A 21,742-nucleotide genomic window follows, 5' to 3' on the forward strand; every position below is an offset into this window, starting at 1 on the left:
TGTTTTTATAGCCACTGAACTAGTTACATTTGTTGACACTTGTTTGTTTGATCTTAAGACATTCAGCCTATGTTAAGATTTAACCACAAAGTTGTTTTAGTTTGTATTACTCTAATGTCTAAGGATGTTGAGTGTTGAGTGGTTAGAAAGGTTCAAAAGACAGAGAATCAGGAAGCTTGCTATAGATTGTAATTCCTACTAATGCCCAAAGCTACACCCATAGTGTCTCACCAACATGACTGCCTAAGCAGGGTTTAAAAAGCTATAGTCATCTCATATGGACCAGGAAACATTCCTGAAGCCTCAACTCTACCCAAAGAACGACAGGTAATTGAGCAACCCTGGGAGTCAGATAGGTAGGCTTCCCCAGGGAAGAGCACACCGATTGGTTGTCCAGTCCCAAACATTCATACATGCATACAGGCCATTGTATAGACTGAGCAAGTCATATTTAATAATATGTATGTGTACACATATATGTACATATATATGTGTGTGTGTGTAGATATGTATATACGTAAATATAAACATATATCACAAAACAAAAAATAATGCAAAAAGATATCATGAACTTGTAAAATAGCAAGAGTATGTAGGAACGTTTGGAAGGAGGAATGGGAAGGGAAAATGATGTAATTAAATTGTAATGTCAAAAATACTTTTTAAATCATAAAAACTTATTACTTGCTCATTCATTTTTTTCGTATGAGAACTCTCCATTTATTTCTCTGTCCCTATTTATAATTGTGTTTTTTGTTTTCTGAGTGCTTACTATTTTGAGCTTTTATGTGTCCTAGATATAAAGCTTGTGTCAGATGCCTTGCTGGCAAATATTTTTTCTTATTCTGTAGGCCGTTTCTTCACTCCAATGACGGTGCTCCATTTCCATAATGACAATGGGTTTCATCGTGTTTCATTTTTCAACTGTTGGTCTTAATTCCTTTGCTATAGCTTCCAGTTCAGAAAGTCCTTTCTTGTGTCTATACATTGATCCATATTTCATATTTCTCCTCTATTAGAATTGGTTCCTCAAGTATTATGGTGTGTTCCTTGATAAACTTGAAATTAAACTTTCTACAAGGTGAGATATAAAGGTAACATCTGATGTCCCATTTGACTATAATCATTTGTTGAAGATGCTTTATTTTCTCTGGAGTATATTTTGATCGCTTTGGAGAAATAAAATACCATATGACCCTAATTAAGTGTGATTGTATGTAAGTCCACAATTTCAGTCCATTGGTCGATATGGTAGGGTTTTCCCCCAATACCATGCTTTTTATTCCTTTGTCTGCCTTCATTACTATGTCTTTGAAGTGTAACTGGAAGGCATAGACTGATAACTCCATCTGTTCTTCTGCTCTCGAGGATTGTTTGGCCTCTTCTGGGTCTTTTGCATTTCTATATGAATTTTGCAGATAACTTTTCATCTTCTGTGAATAATACTATAGGAATTTTGATGAGGCTAGTCATGAATCTATATATTGCTTTGGGTAGGATGGCATTTTTCACAACATTAATCCTACTAATTTATGAACATATCTCAGTATTTTCTTCAGTTTCTATCCTAAGTGTCTGTACTTGTTTTTACTTACTTAATTAGATTTATTACATTCTCTCTGTCTCTCTGTCTCTCTCTGTCTCTCTCTCTCTCCCCCTCTGTGTTTGTGTGTTGTGTGTGTGTGTGTGTGTGTGTGTGTGTGTGTTTGTGTTTGGCTGTGTGTGTATGTGTGTGTGGCTGTGCATGTGTGTGTTAATAAAACTATCTTAATGGACTTTCTATACAGATCATCTTTTTGGTTTGGCCTTGGACTCGGTTAGCAATTAGTTTACTGAGAATACTCACCTATGTTCATCAGGGTGACTGCCTATAATTTTCAGTTTGGTTGGATCTCTATCTGTTCTTGGTATCAAAGTAATGGTGGCTTCAAAAAATAATTTAGAATTGTTTCTTCTGTCTATGGAAAAATTTCTGGAGTGTTGGTATTATTTCATGGAAGAATATGACTTTATTTTTCAGGTGGGACACATTTAGTTACTGCTTCTTCCTCACTGGTTGTAATCATTCTGTTTATTTACCTCGTGTTGGCTGGATTTCAGAACATCAGATGAATTTAAAATTTCTTTTTATCAATTTTGCTTATATTTTCCAGTTTAATGGAATATAAATGTTAAGTTTGTCCTAATGATTATCTAAATTTTCTCAGCAACACTTATAGTATCTCCCATAAGATTTCAAACTTTATTAATTTTTTGATTATCAACTTATTTTTTGGTAATTTGATTAAGGTTCTTCAATCTTGTTAATTTTTTAAAAACTAAAAGTGTATTTTGTTAAATCTTTGGATTATTCTTTAATTTTTTAAATTCTATTTGAGTCCTTATTTTGTCTCTCCCTGTTTCCTATTTTTATGTGTTGCTTGTTACTGGTTTTTATCAAGACCTTCACATTAACTAATTAATTTAAGATGTCTCAAAAAAAATTTGTGTAGGTACATAGTACTATAAAGTTTGCTCTTAGGACCACCTTCCATGTATTTTTCTTTGTGTTTAATTTTAATTCAATTTCAGGAATTTCTTAAATTATTTCTTGATTTTTTTCCTTGACCTGTTTGTCATTAGGTTACCATGAGTTGGTATATTTCTATAGTTTCTATCGCTGTGGTCAGAACGCTATTTTTGATTTTTCTAAAGTTTTTAAAATTTTCTTTGTGTCCCAATATATAATAAATTTTGAAGAAAGTTCATGGGCAGCCGAGAAGAACATGTATTTTTTGTGTGTATGTGTTTGGGTGGAATGTGTGTAGGTGTCTATTAGGTCCATTTGATTGATGAAATCATTAACACCAAGGTTTTCCTGATTAGTTTTTGTTTTGTTTTATTTTCTAAGGTAGCTTCTATTGGATAGAATGGAATTGTATTGAAAATAATCTTTGGTTTTATGTCAAACAGTATTTCTTTTTTCTTTTTTCTTTTTATTATCTTTAAGCTTTTTTTATAGTTCAGTCATTAACCCCTTCCCCTCTGTCTGCCCTCTGACAGTATCTCCTCCCATTCCTCCTCCCCACTGTCTCCAAAGGATGTCCCCACCTCTACAGGCTTCCCCATTCCCGGGGTCTCGAGTCTCTTGAGGGTTAAATGCTTGCGTCTTCTCTCACTGTGAGGAGGAGGGTGGCCTCTTAGGAAGATCAACATCTCAACTGGCCTGGAACCCAAGATTCCTCAGACATTGAGCTACCAACCAGGCAGCATTCACTAGATGGTATGAGCCCCCCAACACAAGTACAGCAGAGGACTGCTTCGTCTGGGCTCAGTAAAAATATTTCTTTTGAGAAATTGAATGTACAAAATTTTGACTCATGTGTAGCTATGATTTTAATATATTTTGCTGAATTGTTCCTTGAGTGAGTCTTAAATGAACTTCCTTATTTCTTCTGACTAGTTTTGGTTTGAAGTTCATTTTGTTGGATATGAGAATGGCTGTGCCTGCTCCGTTGTTGTTGTTGTTGTTGTTGTTGGTTTTTCCATTTGGCTAATTTGACTAAGGGTTTCCTGTTTATTTTTTTCAATGAACTGATTCTTTATTTCATAGATTCTTTAAGTTGTTTTTCTGTTTCCTGTCATGTAGCTAACTTCTGTTGTGGTTTTGATTATTTCTTGTTATATGCTGCCTTTGAATTTGGTTTGTTATTGTGCTTCCCCAAAGAGGTACATAATTTATGTATTTATTTCAGATCTTCGGGAATATTTTAAGGCATTTAGAACTATATACCTTTCTCCTTAGGATTGTTTTCATAATATTCTGTAGAAATGTGATACATTATGTTTTCATTTTGTTTTAATTCCAATTTTTTTTAAATTCCTTTCTCAATTTCTTCAATGATACTATAATTATTCCTTGGTGTTTTGTTTAATTTCCTACAGGTGTGATTATTTTCTGAATTCTCCTATTTGAGTTTCATTGATTTTTAGCTTCATTTTATTTAACTTATTCTCTGTGGCAACTGTTTCTATGAGACTGGTAATTTTGGAGAAGGACATACTGTCTTTTTCGGGAAAGGAATGTGGAGAAACAGACAGGGAGGTTCCCTTAGTCTCTCCAATCCTCTTTGGCATTTGGATAAAGGCTGTGGGTTTGCTTTCCATATTAGTATTTGACCCAATGGTCTGGAGTTCCGAGACTGAGTATTGTGGGCGTTTCTAAGGGAATGAGAGTAGCGGGCCTCTTATTGCTCATGCCAAGTAGTACATCAAGGAACTCGCATGGAGTTCTCTGGCAGGGTGAACACTGCCTTGGGGAAGGCAGGACTCTTAATGGGTCCAGCCCCGCAGAATAACTAGGTACCTTCAGACTATACCGGTTGGTATAATTCGTGAAGCTGCAGAAGAGGTGGTGAATCAGACGTATGGAGTATCTGGTATCTTTCAAGGGCCCTAGGAAGGAGTGAGTAGAGGTACAGAAGAAACAGTAGGCCTCTTGCATACTTCAGCCCCAAGAACTGATTAGGTACCTGTAGAGGACCCTGAGGCACAAGGGACAGGGTCACAGAGGAGGTAAGGCTCTTACTCGATCCAGACACGGAACAGTTAGGTATTTGCAAAGAGTGCTTAGCGGAAGGGCCCACAACAAGGTTGAGTTTCTCTTACTGAATTCAGCAAAATACAGAGGGTGGGTTCCAGAAGAGGTTTTTAAGTGGGCACACAGTATGTCCCTTCCAGTGGACTTCAAATTACATTATTAAACATACTAAGCACTAAAACACTGGGTAGTGTTTTTCTGGGTTCCTGCAATGGCAACAGAGCATGAGCACTGGAGTGTATAAGTCACTATGGAAGAGTCTAAATGGAGCTTGTTTCCTGCATATGTTTAAGGAACTAGTTCTAAGGTGAGCATCTAATAAGCAGGGAAGAATGTGCTATTTGAAACTGCCTGATATTAAAATCTAATCCACATATTAAAAATGTGCAGCAGGTTGGGTATATTATCCCAATTTGCCATAAGGTTTCCTCTGTTTAGTAAGCAAAGCAAAGTCAGGTAGAAAAAAAAAAGAATAAGAAATGGAGAGAAAGGTATGAAATGAAACAAAGGTTTCCAACCCACTGCAGCTTACTCTTTTATTTTAAACCCAGAAAACAGCTCTGAGCAGTTTTGCCTTCATGAACTGGAAAAGTTCCACACACAAAGGCCAGCAACCCTGACATGAGGCTGTACAAAAACGAAAATATCTTTTCAATGAGAAGCTAATCTTGTGCAAACACATTGCAGGGTGTTTTCGGGTCCTTTAATGACCCCTAGCCTCTCTCTTACACCATATTGTTAATGGAGAAAATGTGTGTGTTAAACAGTGTACAGATTGAACTGGTGGATTATTTTCCTTGTTTTCAAAAATTCATCCTGCCCCATGACCACATCATTTCTGAGAAATATAAAATGAAACTGAATTTCCCTCAGCTTCATTAGTGGAAGCCTGAGAAATTTTAAAGAGATGGTTGACTCCTGAAACTGTCATTGCATGCCTCTTTCAGGGACATCCTAGATAGGGACAAGTGGCTTCAGCATAGGAATGAGATTAGTGCAGACGAGATGGAGAATTATTTAATCATTTGGTATTCTTTTATTCAAAAAGGACAAGCTTGTTCTCTGTGGACAGATAAAGTCACAAAAGCTGCGGATGGAAACATAACATAGACCTGGCTTTGTGTAGCTTCCTTCTAGAATAACACTGGTGTTGGGTGTATAAAAATGGGCCCCTATGCTTCCAGGAGGAATGCTGACAAGAACTTTAAATCATTGATAACTGTCATGATGTCATCTGGCTTTGTCACTTGGCATTGTTTTATGATGTACAGGTTTCCACCTTACTTGAAACCACAAGGTTTCTACAGTTCCCTTTAATGAATCACTTGACTAGACTTTTACTCAGTCCTTGTTAGTATTCCTTGTTAGTATATATTACTTATTTCTCTGACAGTGTTGTTTTGTCAATGACTCTTGATTTTGTTTGACAATGTTTTTGTTCCAAAGAAGGGACTCAAAGAACAGTATGCTGATAAGAAAAAAATTGTTGAGTTTTCACTTTAGAGTGGAATGCCAAAGTTTCTACACTGAGAAGTCAACTGATTAACCACACTCAAGGGATATCCTAGGACCACTCCAATTGGTCCCATTATTGAAAATCTTCTTAAAGCCAAGCCCTGGGATAGGGAAAACATTGAATAAAGACATCACATCTGGATATATTATAGGTAGGAAGAACTATAATGAAACTAGAAACTGGAGTGGAATTAGTTAAAAAGAAATAAATAAAAAGGATACTTGAACCAGTGTCTACATGAAATGAATGCTACACATACTGAGTATCCATTTGTTAAATGTCTGATATATAGTTCTATTAAGTCCAATAAGCCTGAGTTTGTCTTTAAAACCATAAATCTATATGCTATAAAGATGTCTAGACTCAATATCATGTATTCTGTAACTGCAGCTACCCCCATAGTGTGCTAAAAGGCTCAGAGTAGAACATATCTGGGAAAGCACCACCGCCATAAGAAATGGTGCTATTGTTCATATTAGTGTATCTGTGTTAATGCAACACAGACACCAAAACCATGACTTATATGTCTCAAGGCCACTGCTGCAGGCGAGCACATTCTGAGTTTGCTGGTGCCACCATTCAGACTTGATTGTAGTAGGTAATTGACCATTTATTATCTTTAATTTTCATACCATGATGAGCTAAACAAGGCATCGTACATCCTGTTGTGAAACTATACATGTGACTTTTAAACTGAGACCAATTCACATTGAAGGAAGCAGGAAGGCAGCCTAACCATACTGGAAGGCAAAGTATCATTCTTATGATGAACTCAGACAAAGAAAACTACTTTCCTTGCTGCCACTGCTGGAAGGAAAAGTTAGGCTGCCATGCATATCCAATATTTCTAGACCTTGATCCAACTCAGAAACTGCCAATCTTTGTAAACAGAGCTACAGAAGATGGTGTTTTGAGTTCAAAATATAAGACATGGCCATGGGTGGAATGATGAGACACAAATGAGTAACTAGGAAACACATAGAAAATATTCAGGGAAATTTAGCAAATAAATACTTAGAATAACCATATACTTGTTATAGGTTGACACTGTCACTGTCTTCAACACAGCAGAAGTGGGCATCTGATCCCCATTACAGATGGCTGTGAGCCACCATGTGGTTGCTGGGAATTGAACTCAGGACCTCTGGATGAGCAGTCAGTGCTCTTAACCACTGAGCCATCTCTCCAGCTCTCACTCCTATCTTTATATGTCTGCAAGCTCCAGGTATAACACAAGTCCTTATGTACATTCAGAGACCATCTTTCAACAACGCTTGCCCCAAAGAAAATAAAATGCAGGTTTCCTCATCCCTTATATTTCTCAGATGGGGGATTTGTTGAGAAAGTATTTACATATTTCCATGAAGAAGGCCCCAATATTTATGTATGGCTAGTGCTCAGGTCACATGGGCAAATAGCCACTGTTCCTGTCGTATGTGCCATTGCCATGTAGTCCATGATATTTATTTACTTGCCTTTTCTTTTTTACCTGAAGCCTGTCTTTGGCTATTTATTTCAACCAAATATACACTCTGTAAAGACACCTCAGACTGTGCACAGGATGGGAAGCCTTTTCCTCACATCGCTATCTTCCATCCAGGAATTGAATGTAAACTCTCTGATGAGAAAGACAAAGTGAGCTGCATGCATGCATTATGCAAGTAGTGTAAGGTTTTTCAGCTGCTGACGTTTTAAAGTCGATATAAATTGGATCAATTAATTTGTACTCCATAACCTAATCACATATGGTTATTACATAGAAATATTAACATAAAATATGTATTTTATACTTACTACATTTTTATATTTTTATTACATCTTAAATTCTGTCTCTTCCCAGTTCATATACAACACACACACACACACACACATACACCCACACACATACACACACAAACGCTCGCGTGTGCACACTCTCTTAAAACATCTTGTCTCTCACGTGCACCAAATTCCAGGTTTGTCTCTGCAGTGTAACTCATGTATAGTTCTAGAGCAGACTTGGGAAGAACTTAAATTAATATTTTATAACCTGGTAAAGCAAAGGGGTGATATGTGTACCCCTTGGTGACTTACACTCAGTATTCACACTCTTTGGTAGTCCTACAACATTGTATCTGGGTTGGTCTCTGTAGCTGATAGAATAAAGTCAAGTTTCAGTAAGTCAATGCAGAGACAAGGTAATGAAGGAGTTCTCTGCTACCTTCCTTATAATTGCTTTCAAGAGAACAAGCTGTCATGTGGAAAGGAATACCTATTAAAAAGGCAAGGTGATCCTCCTGCTTCTGCCTCCTGCAGCAAATCCTACTGGCTTGTGCCAACACCACCACCACAACCACCGGGGCCCTTTGAAGACTTGATACCCCAGTGTAGGGGAATGCCAGGGTAGGGATGCAGGAGGGAGACAGTAAGAGGGTGAAGGAGCACCCTCATAGAAGCAGGGGGAGGGGGAATGAATGGGATAGAGGATTTCAGGAGGGGAAACTAGGAAAGGGGATAAGATTTGGAATTTAATTTAAAAAAATACATGGAAAGAAAGGGGAAAAAAGGCAAGGCGATGAGCAGAGTCCTATCAGTGGCCTCATGGGGGCATCTAAATGGCCTTTGCTAGTCTTCATGGATGGCAGCTCCTACTGACAGCTTAAATGCAACTTCGAGAGACTCTGAGCTAGAACTATCTGGCTAAACTACTCTCATGTTATTAATACCAGCTATCTGAAGCAATCAAGGCTTTGCATAATGTGTTCCATAGCAATCAATAACTGATGCGACATCCAAGAAATTAACTTCAATTGTAGATACATGGAGCGAGTATATTTCTATGGTTACAACCCAAATTTGTTTGTGTAGTGAGACAGAAAGCAATGGACGGAAGCATGGAGGATAGAACCATGCCATGCAAGAAACACAGTAGAAAATGACAAACTCATAGAGCATTAGTGGAATCCACAGAATATCCTTAAACACAGAGATAAACACTCCAAACTGGACTATGTGTCTAAGGCCTCTTTTTTCTTTTTTTTTTTTTTTTTTTGAGCTGGGGACCGAACCCAGGGCCTTGCGCTCTACCACTAAGCTAAATCCCCAACCCCTAAGGCCTCTTAAAATATAGCAATGCCCCCACCCACCTCATTTTAAAAATGTGTTGATCCTCCCCACGGTCTGTACTTCAGAAATAACTACAATCTAAGCAATGTTGAAGACATTTTAAGGAAGTCATGCCATTGGGCCTAGCATACAAAGTGCTTGATAGAAGCTTCATTAATCTTATTAAATAACATGTCTTCGTCATGCATTGATTAGACATACAAATCATTAATCCCCATAAGGGATTGCAGAGGAATTTAATGTCACTCCAAAACCAGCCTTTTCCTGCCTATGGTTGTCAAGGTAACGAGCATCTTACATTCTAAGCAAACAGATCTTTCAACAAAAGATTTCTGAAGCCACCATAGGTAACATACAGCTGCCCATGCCTCCCTCTTTGTAGAAGAGTTTCCGGGAGAAGCCTCGGGAGGGCTAATCAAGATATTAAATTTACTCACAGACAACCTGTGTCAATGCCTGGTAGCAAGTTGGGGTAAGTAAATAGGATATTCTTCAAGTTTTATCAACTTAGGCGCTAAGGCCTTGAGCACCGAATGGAGCCCCCCCTGGTGTTCGTGCTCAGTATAGCACCCGTGTCCAGCAGTTGCTGAGAAGAAATGACAGGCCTTAAAATGCAAATTACACTTGTGCTTTTATATACAGCACAGTTCTGGTTATACGTGGCATAATTTTAATTGCATAAAGTGAGGGAGCTTGAAACTTTAGATTATGCTTCAAAAATAACCTTTTTAAAGAAGAGGGAATTGAGCATTGATGTAAGAGAGCCTTAAATGAACTGAGGACAAGACAACTTCAACTAGTAGTAATGGAAATGCTTGGGGTTGGGGATTTAGCTCAGTTGTAGAGCGTTTGCTTGCAATCGCAAGGCCCCGGGTTCAGTCTTCTGCTTTGGGGGAAAAAGAAAGGAAATGCTCACATGTCACATTAAGAAGAAAATGTCCTAATATATACACAGAGGGACACTAGAAAATGATCTCTACAGAGTTTCAAAGCTAACGTATATTCTTTAGATAGATACTATCAACAAATAAATGAATTTTCTTGGAAGAATTCATTAATAAGATACAAATGCAGCTCAAATCTCCCTTTCCAATAAACCCATCAAGTTTACTGATTTAATGTTATTTTGCTGCAATTCATAGCCAGAACGTGTGTGGAGTTTAGGATATGATTCAGTAGGTAAAACTGTGTGCCCTGCAAGTATTCATTTTCTCAGTGTGCCCTTACCAGCATATGAGATATGAACGCAGGAAAACCCCCAAAATTTTGTGAGCCAACTGGCTGCCTTAATAAGGAAGTGGAGCAGAGAACCTCTCTCCAAAAAAGGGGAGAGGGACACAGACCAATACCTAAGACTTTTCATCTGATATCCACATGTGCACAATGACATTCACGTGCATTCAACATACACATGCACACCTGCACACAGAGATAGTGAGGAGGGAGACGGAAAGAGACAGAGAGACAGAGAGGGGCAGTTTGCCTCCTTGGGTTTAAGCATTCTATTGTGGATAACACAGTGCTGTCGTTCATATAACGAACATGAATGCATACCCAATTGTCTTTCCCATAAGTGGGGCTGGAAATAATGCAATGTGCTCAAACAAGGTTCTATATCTTAACACAGGTTTGCAAAGAGAAAAATAGCAAAGTGCTCAAAGCCCTTCACTCTAGAGAAAGGTTAATGCAGTTTCAGGCAGAGCACTGCACTGTTCAGCACTGCTTCAAACAAGGAGACAGTCATTCTTTTCACAGTGTTTACACATGTCTCAGAATTACCAAAACAGTGTTGATTTTACTCTCATCTTTTTTGTTCATTAAGGAAGGCTTTCTACTTTAAAAAATTCTTCTGGAAAACAGTAATTGTTGTTAAATCATTTTGTGTTTAGCTTCATCAGCTAAGCTTATCTTAATGGCACCTAAGGGCTTTTCTTCTACAAATGCTAAATTAAATTCTTTAATTTTATAGTGTTCAATGGAAATGAAAGATTAGAAGACCATTTAGATGGCTTGGTGGGCAGAGTGCTCACCAACAAGTCTGAGGAACTGATACCCAGAATCCACCTGGTGTAAAGACAAAAATGACCTCCTGAAAGATGCCTTCTGACCTCTGCACGGATGCTATGGCCCAGTCCACACCTGGTATGCACACGCACACAAAATCAATACATAACTTTTCAAAAGAAAATGGAGTAATTGAACAATCTACGATTATCATCAGCAGGAAATGAAACTTAATAGATATGGAAAGACATGAGAAAAGGAAGGCATCATCTAATCTCACACTCAAGGAAGAAAGAGGAACTTAAGGGGAACCAGAATGCCATTATCTCTCACCTTACAGGCAACTAGGGAACTGCGCACAGTCTCTGTGAGCCACATTGAGGGATATCTCTAAAAGAATGCAAGTATTTTTCTTTGTGCATGACACTTTTCTTGCCTCTGATTTATCTAATCATTGTTTCCCCCCCTTTCTCTCTGTGTGTATGTATAATTTTAGTACATGCTATATTCTAGTCTCAGACTATGAAGAACAATTTTAAAAGAGCCCTAACTTACTCACACATATACATTGTGTGCATATATGGAGGTAATAAGTGATTTCACAGAGTTTTTGATGCAGCAAAGTCAAAGAGAATGAGTGTAAGAGAGCAGGGACTAGAGCTGTGAGTAGGCAGGACAGGTTCTGCTCACAATTACTTCTGCTCAGATTCCTGTTCTGTACCCAGGAACCTGAAGCAGACAACGGTAAGGGATTACAGCATTAATAAAATGGACAACGGAGACTCGAAGAATACAAAACAATAGCCAGAAGAGTGCCAGTGCAGGAGGAGAGAAGGCATGAGGTGCGTTTGAAGCAAAACACAGTTTTGTTCCTGAAGCAAAACAGCTTAGTGGTACCTGTTTGGAATTTTGAGCAGAGTTCCTCCAAAACTTCATTTCATTCTTAGATCTTGCTATTTTTTTTTAAATTTTTGCGGTCTGTTGATATATATTTTCTCACAGTGATTGAGGAGAAGAGGCTGTTTAATAGTCGCTTCTAATTATTTATCATTAAAGTATCACGGATTCTCACATCACATACTCAACTGTGTACATGGGAGGAAACCAGTGCGCTTTAAGTTTAACACCGAGGAGGGAATCATTGTGTTCTCATTGAACCAATGGCATTTCAGTTTGGAAAAGTAGACATGCTGTAATATTCAGAGCATAGCACATCTGAAACTTCACATAACCATGGTCTCAGGCTTAGTCATTCATCGTATTCCTCTCTAGCTTCTCAGGCTGAAGATCTTTCTTCTCACCGTGAGACACAGGCTTTCTTCAACACAACTTCTGCACTCAACAATTATAATTCCCATTACAGTCATGTTAGAGGCTCCAAACAGTACTAAAAACTGATTACTGACTCTACCTAGCATGTTGTGATTATTTCTCTACCAAACAACAACATGGCTTAATTCTCAACAACCAGAGACATAAGTTTAATATGACCCTCCCTATAGTTGTCTTTTGATAATCTTTTTATACTGCTTCTGTCGTAATCACTCCATGATAGTTGAAACTTTATAGTTTATGTTTACAGCATTAACAAATATTAACATTTCAACATTCTATTTACAGTGTAAAGAGAAAGGTGGAAATAGTTGATATATAAAAATATTCATGTAAACAAAGCAACAAAATTTTACTCATTATGAACCCCATTTCTGCATTACATAATTTTTCATCACATTTTCTATATCCAGATCTAATATCCTAGTTAAGTAATAGTCTTCATTTTTTGTCAAATTTTTGTGTATATTTATATAGGTGCATGTGTTTGTGTGCATGCATGCGAAGGCTAGAAGTTGGTACTAAATGTCTTAGTTGTTTTTTATTTTATGTACTGATGTATATAAAATATACACTTGTACACATAACTCATAATTCACCTAGTCTCACTAACTAAGTTGCTCTGGAGACCCTAGTCTCCAGTTTCCTAAGAGCTGAGATCTCAGACAGGCTGTCACACCCACCTGATATTTACATTTACGTAGGTACTGCAGATCAAAACTCTTGGTGCAAATGCTTTTCTCAGAGGCATCCCCCAATCCCAGATTAAGTATTTTGTAAGGCAACCTGCCAATTCCTGCCTGGTCATATGTAAAGGATGGCATGACATGGTTCCTGCCTCTGGAACAGACGCAGCAGGGTGGGGGCCTCCAGGACTGTTGATGGTTGCTGTGAGTATAAGATTTCCTTTTTTAAAAAAATATCATATATGTATACATATATGATTATTTTTACTTCACATTTCTTCTTCAAGGAATGTCATCTTTGCCAAGGCTAATGACTCTATGCTAATCAGAGACAGAATAAATCCAGAAGGCAAGGGTGTAGCTAATGCAGCAAAATGGTAAAATGCTATGAGCTTTAACACAGACCTCAAGGCTGTGAGGAAAAGTACCAAAAACATGAATTCAAAAATTATATAATTTCTCACTTATGGAAAATATAAGGATACAAAATGAATTATATGAGGAGCTTTGCAGACCTAGGGAAACAAAGGCAGCTGCATTATGATCCACCTTGTCAGAAAGATGCAGAAGCAGACAGAAACAAGGGCAGATACACACAAAGGAAGGCAGATTCCTGAGTTCAAGGTCAGCATGGGACAGAGGGAGTTTAGGACCAGACTCAGGCACAGTAGGAATGGTAATTTTAGGGCAAGATCCCACCCAGCTATCTTATTGTCCCTGCTTGTTAACTCTTTCTAAGAATCAAAGGGCTGGGCTCCCGGGATGCTGATCCATGGGATAATCAAAAGGAAAACCTGGGGTTAATGACTGACTTGATATGTAAATTAAAAGGACTTTTGATCTACAGGGGATGAGCTATCCGGGAGGTTTTAGAATAGTAAGAGAAAGCTATCTCTAGCAGAACAGAATACAGAGAGCAATCTGAAAACCTGTCTGGAGCAGAACATAGGCTGTCAGCTTGGACCCAGAATTTGATTTTAAGTCGTTCGTTTCACTGCTCCCAGGCACCCCTTCTCTCAAGACCACTTTTCAAGCTGAGCCTGGTGCTTGGCAATGACCGGAGGCATCATTTATGAAAATCTTTAAAGCCTTAAGTGATCTTGTCCCCAAGTAGATGAAATAGTGGGAATCAGAGTACTACAAAATATCTTAAAGAAATCATGGAGTTTTAGACTATCTTTCAAGCCGTTTTAGGCAATTAGTGTCACTTAGTCAAGTCACCATAGAAATTCTATACTTTGTTTAGTAGAGAAACAAAAGCTGATGCAGCCATTTCATGAAAGTGTTATGGTCACTATCTACACTACCAAGTGTATTCCATGATTCTGAGGGAAAACAAAGAAGCAAAGACATTATTAGTTGGTGGCTGAGAGATGAGAGGGAGCTCTTTTCACTCCCAGGTCTTTGTTCTCACATCCTGTTCTGACTACGGGAGACATGGCACCAAAAATTAAGGAAAAGTTTGGGATGCACAGCCCACCTACTAGTATGATATTACATCTCAGGCAGTAATTCCAGTATGGCCACTCACAGTATCACCATACCTATCTGGCCATGCCTTCGCTAAGATCTCAGAGAAACCACAAATAAATTCCTACAAGGGGGCATATCACAGTTTGACTGCAAATGGGGCATTTGATGAATACTGGCAGTTATTCAGGATACAAAAGGTGAATCCATAAATTATGAGTTCATTCAGAGGACCAGTTGCTGTTAGTCCTACAACAGAAGATTAGCAGTGTAGCAGCTACCTGACTGTTACATGATTGGATGGCTCCTGAGCACAGCAGACTAGCAAGAGAGCTTCCATTTAATGGAAAACCTTGTTTGAGATTTTCTGGTTGCTTCCGTGAATAAAAGCTTCCTATCAGTTGCAAGGTATTTTATTCACAAATGTGTTGAATAAAGGTGATCATTCATTAGCATTCACAGAGGTTTTATTATGGCAACACTGACATAGAATAAACATTTTTATTCTTTATCACTGAGGGGTCGATTGTTTCACTAAATTTCTAAAAATAATTTTTTTCCAGATGCTGTGCCTTGTTTGTTCATCTTTGTAACCTTGGCAAACACAGGCCTATCCTACCTTCTTTCCTTCTTTTCTTCCCTCAATCATCTCTTCCTTTTCTCACTGTCTCTTTATTTCTCTGTATTGTCTGTATCACTGCTTCTCTCTCATTTAGCTTTCTTAAGTAGCAAACTGAAAGTGGAAATGTATGTATTTACAGAGGAAATATGTTTTATACGTGTATATACTATGGCATGATTAAATCAAACTAATTGAGTTACTTTACATAATTTATAATTTTCGTAGTGAGAATTTTGTAGCAAGATCTATTTGCTTCAGTTACAGGTGTATGTTACTAGTATCTAATAGAATAGTGAACATTACTTACAAAATCTGAAACTATTTAATTACATTATTTATTGTAATGTAGATGTAGGGTAGATGTATGACCTGCTGTATATGTGAAGGCTGGAAGACAATTTATGGGAGTTGGTTTACTCCTTCTAGCCTGTGAGTCCTAGGGGTCAACTTCAGGTCATCAGACTTCGTGGCAAGTGCTTTTATCTACGGAGCCGTCTCACTGGTTCTTAAAATAAACCTTAGTCTTGACCAACCTCTCTCTAGTTACTTACTACACTATACTCCTCTGATTAACATTTAACTCTGAGCTTCTGTAAGTTCACTTTTTAATTTTTCATGTATAAGTAACTTACTAAGAATGTGTTCTTTTGTGCCTGCCATGTTTTGCTTGCATAATGTCCCTCTACTCCATCTGTCATCACAAACGACATTGTTTCCGTTCCGAAGCTTGTTGGGTACCCCTCTGCACTCCTATCCACACAGGCCACACAAACCTATGACCTATCACATTCTTGAGCATCTGTCACTGGACACTTGAAGTATTCCATTTTGACAGTTGCTCATGTCACAATAAACCATGTATGAAACAGCTCTTGACACTTTTTAAATTTTTTCTCTACATTTTCTTTTCTATTTTTTCCATTAAATCATTTTTGCTGATTTTTTCCCAAAATAATATCACTGGAATAAATTATAGTTACCTTTTATTACCTCCATTTTGTTATTAATAGTGCTGGTATTAATTTTCTGAGCTGTCATGTGTAATCATCTCCTTTTTTATATCATCTGATCAACTCTTAGCTCTGATTTTAATGTAATAACTTATAAAAAGCCTCATTTTTATTTCTATTTTCTTGGCAACTAATAATGTTAAGGACTTAAAGTATAGGGTTTGGACATTTGTGTGTTTTCTTCTGAAAAATTCTCTGGCTATTTGTTTATTCTAAAAGTCTGTTGCTTAATTATTTTATTACTTCTTTATATATTTTGGTTGCTAATTTCTTACCAAATTTGTGACTTACAAATGTTTGCTTTCACTCCTTAGCTTGTCTTTCTACTGTGTTCATTGTTTCCTGTACAGTGGAACAGCTTTCAAGCTACATACAATCTCATTTACTGGTTTCTGTGTTGTTGTCTATGCTAGGGGACTTGCACCTAACCACTTTGACTAAGGTCATTATCAGCAACTTTTTTCTGTTTCTTCTAGTAGTTTTAAGATTTATGTCATTGTTCAATTCTTTATTCAATTTGAATTTGTGTATGTGAGTGTGTGTGTGTGTGTGTGTGAGTGTGTGTGTGTGAGTGTGTGTGTGTGTGTGTGTGTGTGTGTGTGTGTGTGTGTGTGTGTTGTGAGACAAGATTCACCGGATTATTCTGTAGGGTATATTTCATTTTCCCAACAATCTCGTAAGTAAACAGACATAGTCCTACCTGTATTTTTTACTTTTGTCAAAAGTAAGAAGTGCATTGCTCTTTCTTCCAGGTCAAATAAATTGTGTCATTGCTAAGAGGTTCAAAGAAAATATCAACAGACGCACACCATGCCACTAGAGCTGTACATATTTGATGTTGTAAAGGGGCATCTGGTAGAATAAGAGTTGTAAACTCATTAACTGCCCAATTATATTCATAGTAGTCCATAAAAATCTATCTTTAACAGGAGCATTAGATAAAAAAAAAGATGCTAGGAAATACTTCCTCTACTCCTCTTAGTTCTTCATTTTCCCTCTTATCTTTTTTCTCCAACATAATATTTTTATTAATTATTTGGGAATTTTGTGCAATGTATGACTTTATGTCAGAATTCTCAAATAGTTGGTGCTTATACTAATACTAAAATATATGAAGAAGATAGGAAAAATACTTCTTTTTATTTTGATAGGAAAAAAGACAGATTCAAGGGTTTGCATCTAGAACTGAGAAGATGGAGTTTCAGTCAGCCTGTGTTTGCACCCTGCTAATTGGTGCAAACCAACCCCCTCTCTGCACATATCAGATACAAAATGTTTCTCTAGCCTCTTTCTATGTCGGTGTCTTTAGCTATTTCCCTTCCCTGATTAACATAAAGCAAGGGTAATGATAGTTGGTTTTTAAGAAAGTCAGCACTCTCTGCCAGTGGTAACTGAGATCCCTGCAGCTTCAGAGGCAACTTTTGCTTCAGTGGATATACGAGGATCTGGTTTTTGGCCAGAGAACAGTTAATGGGATTTAGGAATTTGTAAAACTCATGTTCTTTAAAATCTAAAACTTACAATCTTATGCCCTGTTGATAAATATAGGCTATATATTCAACCTCTATCAAATGAGTACTTTTAGTATAGTATTTAGGATTTAATGTTCAAAAGACTAAAGCTTCTAAGGCAGATTAAATTGTCTTGTGGTCATAACACAGTCAAACTGGTTCTTTAACTATCTCATTGTGGTATTACATGAAACGTAAGAAGAAGGCATCTTACCTCACTGTTCTACTGCACTGAAGAAAAACAAGAGGAAGAGAAGACTATAACTTCACAGCCTGTCCCTACTTAGGGGTATTATTTTGACGGCAACATATGACAATTTTGCAGGTCCATTTTTGGCTACTGCCAATTATCAACTTCCAGAATATCATTTTTCTTGTACCAATGCAATGATGACATTTATTACCTTAGAAAATATTGATCTGATCCCAAATTCTTGTTTTCTTATGTACCTATAAACTACTCAATGTATAAAGTTAGGCTAGATTTCTCAGAACACAATGTATGACCCAAATATGGATACTTTAAAAAGGACATTGGCCTTTACTGTCGCGAAAATTAGGAAGACCTGAGTAACAGTCAAAAGCCATAGCATAGACACATAGGTGACCATGGAAAGAACACTAGTGATGAGTTCTACCTGCTTTTATAACCACGTGAATACACAAATCATGCTGGTTTCCCAGAGGAGTCTAGGCAAAGTGGAAGGCATCTTCCATGTCATCTCAACATGAATGAGAGCACAACATACTGTGTGGTTCTGCAGAACTCACTACTTTGTGCCACACAATGTTTCTCAATAGAAATGTGTTTTCAGTTTCTCAATGACACCTCAGATTTTAGAAGAACACACGTTCCTGGTGGAAAAAGATTCTCATTCTACAGAGTAAATGATCAGTAAGTTATGATGTATTAAGTGATAGAAATTAAAGAGCACATAGACACATTTACTAAATAATGCATAATGCTAGATTCTATGATAAGCCAGGTTTAACCTCTCTTTTCTCCATTACAGCTTCCAGGGCTTCCTTGAAAAGAATAGTGAGTGTCTTAGGATGATATGCAGCCTAAAGATGAATAATGCATTTCACTGCTTTTCCAGTTAATTCCCTGCCTGTCTATTTTGTGCATGACTAATCAGGCAGCTTCTTCTCTCCATGAAAGTTTGCTTAATAAATTTTGGTGATGTCTTCAAAGCTGAGATATATTTTAAACTTGTTAGTAAAATTTAAAGACAAGTGGGCTAACTTGGTTTTCAATAGAAAATTATGTTTCCAATTAAAGGGGCACCTATAATTAAAGTGAGTGTTAATATTGACTTTGGTTTGGAAGAAAAAGGCTGAAGAGGCTGTGCCAATAACCTTAGCTACACCTATGGTCATGACAGTAGGGGTTGTGGCCTAAGATTGCAGAGTAGCACCAAAAGCAAGAGTCCCACTTTAGAACACCTTAAATATTATGAAATGTTAAAATAGCTTGGGTTACCTTTTCCCTTAACCTATACTTCTTAAAAATATCTAATACAGATGAACCAAAATTCCATATCCTTATTGAAACATATTCAAGAAGCCATAAATTTGAAACAAAATAAACTCTAAATTATTATAATGAACACAAATTATGGTCTATGCCCATCAGTATCTTGAAGGTAGCTCCTTGGAAGGTGGAGAGAGGAAAAGTAAAGTGTCAAATTTTAAATTGACGCAGTTGATAACTTAAACAGCTCTGATCTTTGTTTAAAGAGAAAATAGTGATATTAAAAATAAGGAGGTCAATACAACAGCCGAGTAGGGTGAGAAATCAGCTTACTAAGGCAAAAGCAGATATATGGGAAATAACGTTGTAAAGAATGACTTTGAGATGGCAAAATTATAAAGATGCCAAAGAAGGGCAGCAGCAAAGACCTTTTTTTAAAATTGGATAATTTATTTATTTACATTTCAAATGTTATCTCCTTTCTTGGTTTCCTCTTGTCAAACCCCCATCCCATCCCCCCTCCCACTGCTTCTATGGGGGGGCTCCCCCTCCCAAAAATCCACTTCCAACTCACCACCCTGGCATTCCCCTAAACTGGGGCCTCGAGCCTTCATAGTACCAAGGGGCTTTCTTCCCATTGAAGCCAGATAAGGCCACCCTATATTACAAATGCAGCTGAGATATGGGTCCCTCCATGTGTACTCTTTGGTTGGTGGTTTAGTATCTGGGAGCTCTGTGGGTCTAGTTGATTGATATTATTGTTCTTCCTATGGAGTTGCAAACCCCTTCAGCTCCTTCTGTCCTTTCTCTAAGTCCTCCATTGGGGTTCCTGTGCTCAGTCCTATGTGTGGCTGGTAGCATCCACCACTGTATTTGTCAGGCTCTGGCACAGCCTCTCTGGAGACAGCTCTATCAGTCTCCTGTCAGCAAGCACTTCCTGGCATCCTCAATAGTGTCTGAATTTGGTGTTTGTATATGGAATGAAAAAAGAACACACATGGTGTGTACTCACTGAAAAGTGTATATTAGGCAAAAAGCTTAGAATGCCCATGACACAACTCACAGACCATATGAAGCTCAAGAAGAAGGAAAATGAAAGTGTGGATGCTTCAGTCCTTCTTAGATGGGGAACAAAACACTCATAGGAGATAAAGAGTAGGAGGGACTTGGGAGGAAGAGAGGAGGGCAAGCAGATAAAGGGGGCAGTGTCAGGTATGGGAGGAAATGGGGATGAGGGTCAGCAAATTGAGCAGAGGTGTGTAGCAATGGGAGATGGGGAACTGGGTGTAGCCACCAGAAAGTTCCAGATGCCAGAAAAGCATGAGGCTCCCAGGACCCAAAGGGGATGAGAAACCTGAAACGCCCATCAATGGGGAGGAAGAACCTGTAGAGATCATATCCAGAGGTTAGGCAAGGCCTCTGTTTTGGGGATGGGACCACCCCTTCATCTCTAGATTTTTAATGCAGAACTGCTCCTGTCTAAAGAAAATACTGGACAAAGTGTGGAACAGAGACTGAAGGAAAGGTCATCCAGAACAACAAGGATTTAATGGGAGAGATGACAGTGAGTTTCTGCAGAAGTGATTCTCTGTTGGTGTGACTTTGGTTCAACCACTCAAAGGCTATTAAGCCTTTCCCATGTTCTGAGAGTCTCTATGTACTTTTCTGCACTCAGTTTATGAAACAGGTGATCCTTGGGCCAAGGTGATTTCTCTCCTGCAATATTTAATTTTCTTCTGTCTTGTAAAACTTAATTATTTTTTAATATAAATAGAAAGTTAATATGGTGCTGTATTTCTGTATCCTAGATAGTCCCCAATGACCGCAGATATGGGGGGGGGAACAATATTTATTTCAAAATTTCATCTCAGTACACAAGCAGTATTGATCTATTAACCCTCTTAACATTTCTGGCCATCTCCTAGCTATGATCCCAAATACTTGCAATTAGGACTTCCATTGTGGGATGGTGGGCTATTAAAGGTACCCTGATTCCTGGTTGAGATAGGCCGAATCCCTGGAAACCCTAATAGAGCCGGCAGGTGCATTCCCAGTCTCCTAGATCAAGGCCTCACTAGTTGCAGCCCCCCACAGACCCCTTTAGAGAGGTTTGAGACCAGCCATGTAGGGTAATGACTCAAGCTCCTCCTCCACAAGTGAAGACATGACCACAGGTCACATAGGCTCAAAACAGATCAGATGTTGAAGTAGGACCACGCCCCCAAATATGTAGATGAGGTCTTCCCAAGCTCCCAGGACAAACCAATAGGAAGTACCTGCTGTTAGACCCTGACCTATCCAAAACTATATTTAAGTATCATGTTCAAAATTAAAGGTGTGCAGGCATTTTTCCATCGTGTGAGAGCTTCTGTCATAAGAGCTGTAACACTGACCCTTGAGGAAGAGTTCTGCTCTCCGGAAATTGCCACTAGA

General features: G+C 38.1%; 1 long non-coding RNA gene across 2 annotated transcripts in view; it reads left to right on the forward strand.

Annotated features, from left to right (window-relative positions):
- Positions 1–9,498: 9,498 nt before the first annotated feature.
- The window catches only part of LOC102546952 (uncharacterized), an 88,425-nt gene continuing 76,181 nt past the window's right edge, over positions 9,499–21,742 (forward strand). The window contains exons 1-3 of one of the 2 annotated variants that reach the window (XR_005504852.2): positions 9,499–9,672; positions 11,170–11,342; positions 11,930–12,046. This is a non-coding gene — a long non-coding RNA (uncharacterized LOC102546952). The remainder of the gene's footprint in view (positions 9,673–11,169; positions 11,343–11,929; positions 12,047–21,742) is intronic. The other variant, XR_005504853.2, reaches the window with a different exon arrangement.

The sequence above is a fragment of the Rattus norvegicus genome, chromosome 5 (assembly GCF_036323735.1).
Source record: "Rattus norvegicus strain BN/NHsdMcwi chromosome 5, GRCr8, whole genome shotgun sequence".
Lineage (NCBI taxonomy): Eukaryota > Metazoa > Chordata > Mammalia > Rodentia > Muridae > Rattus > Rattus norvegicus.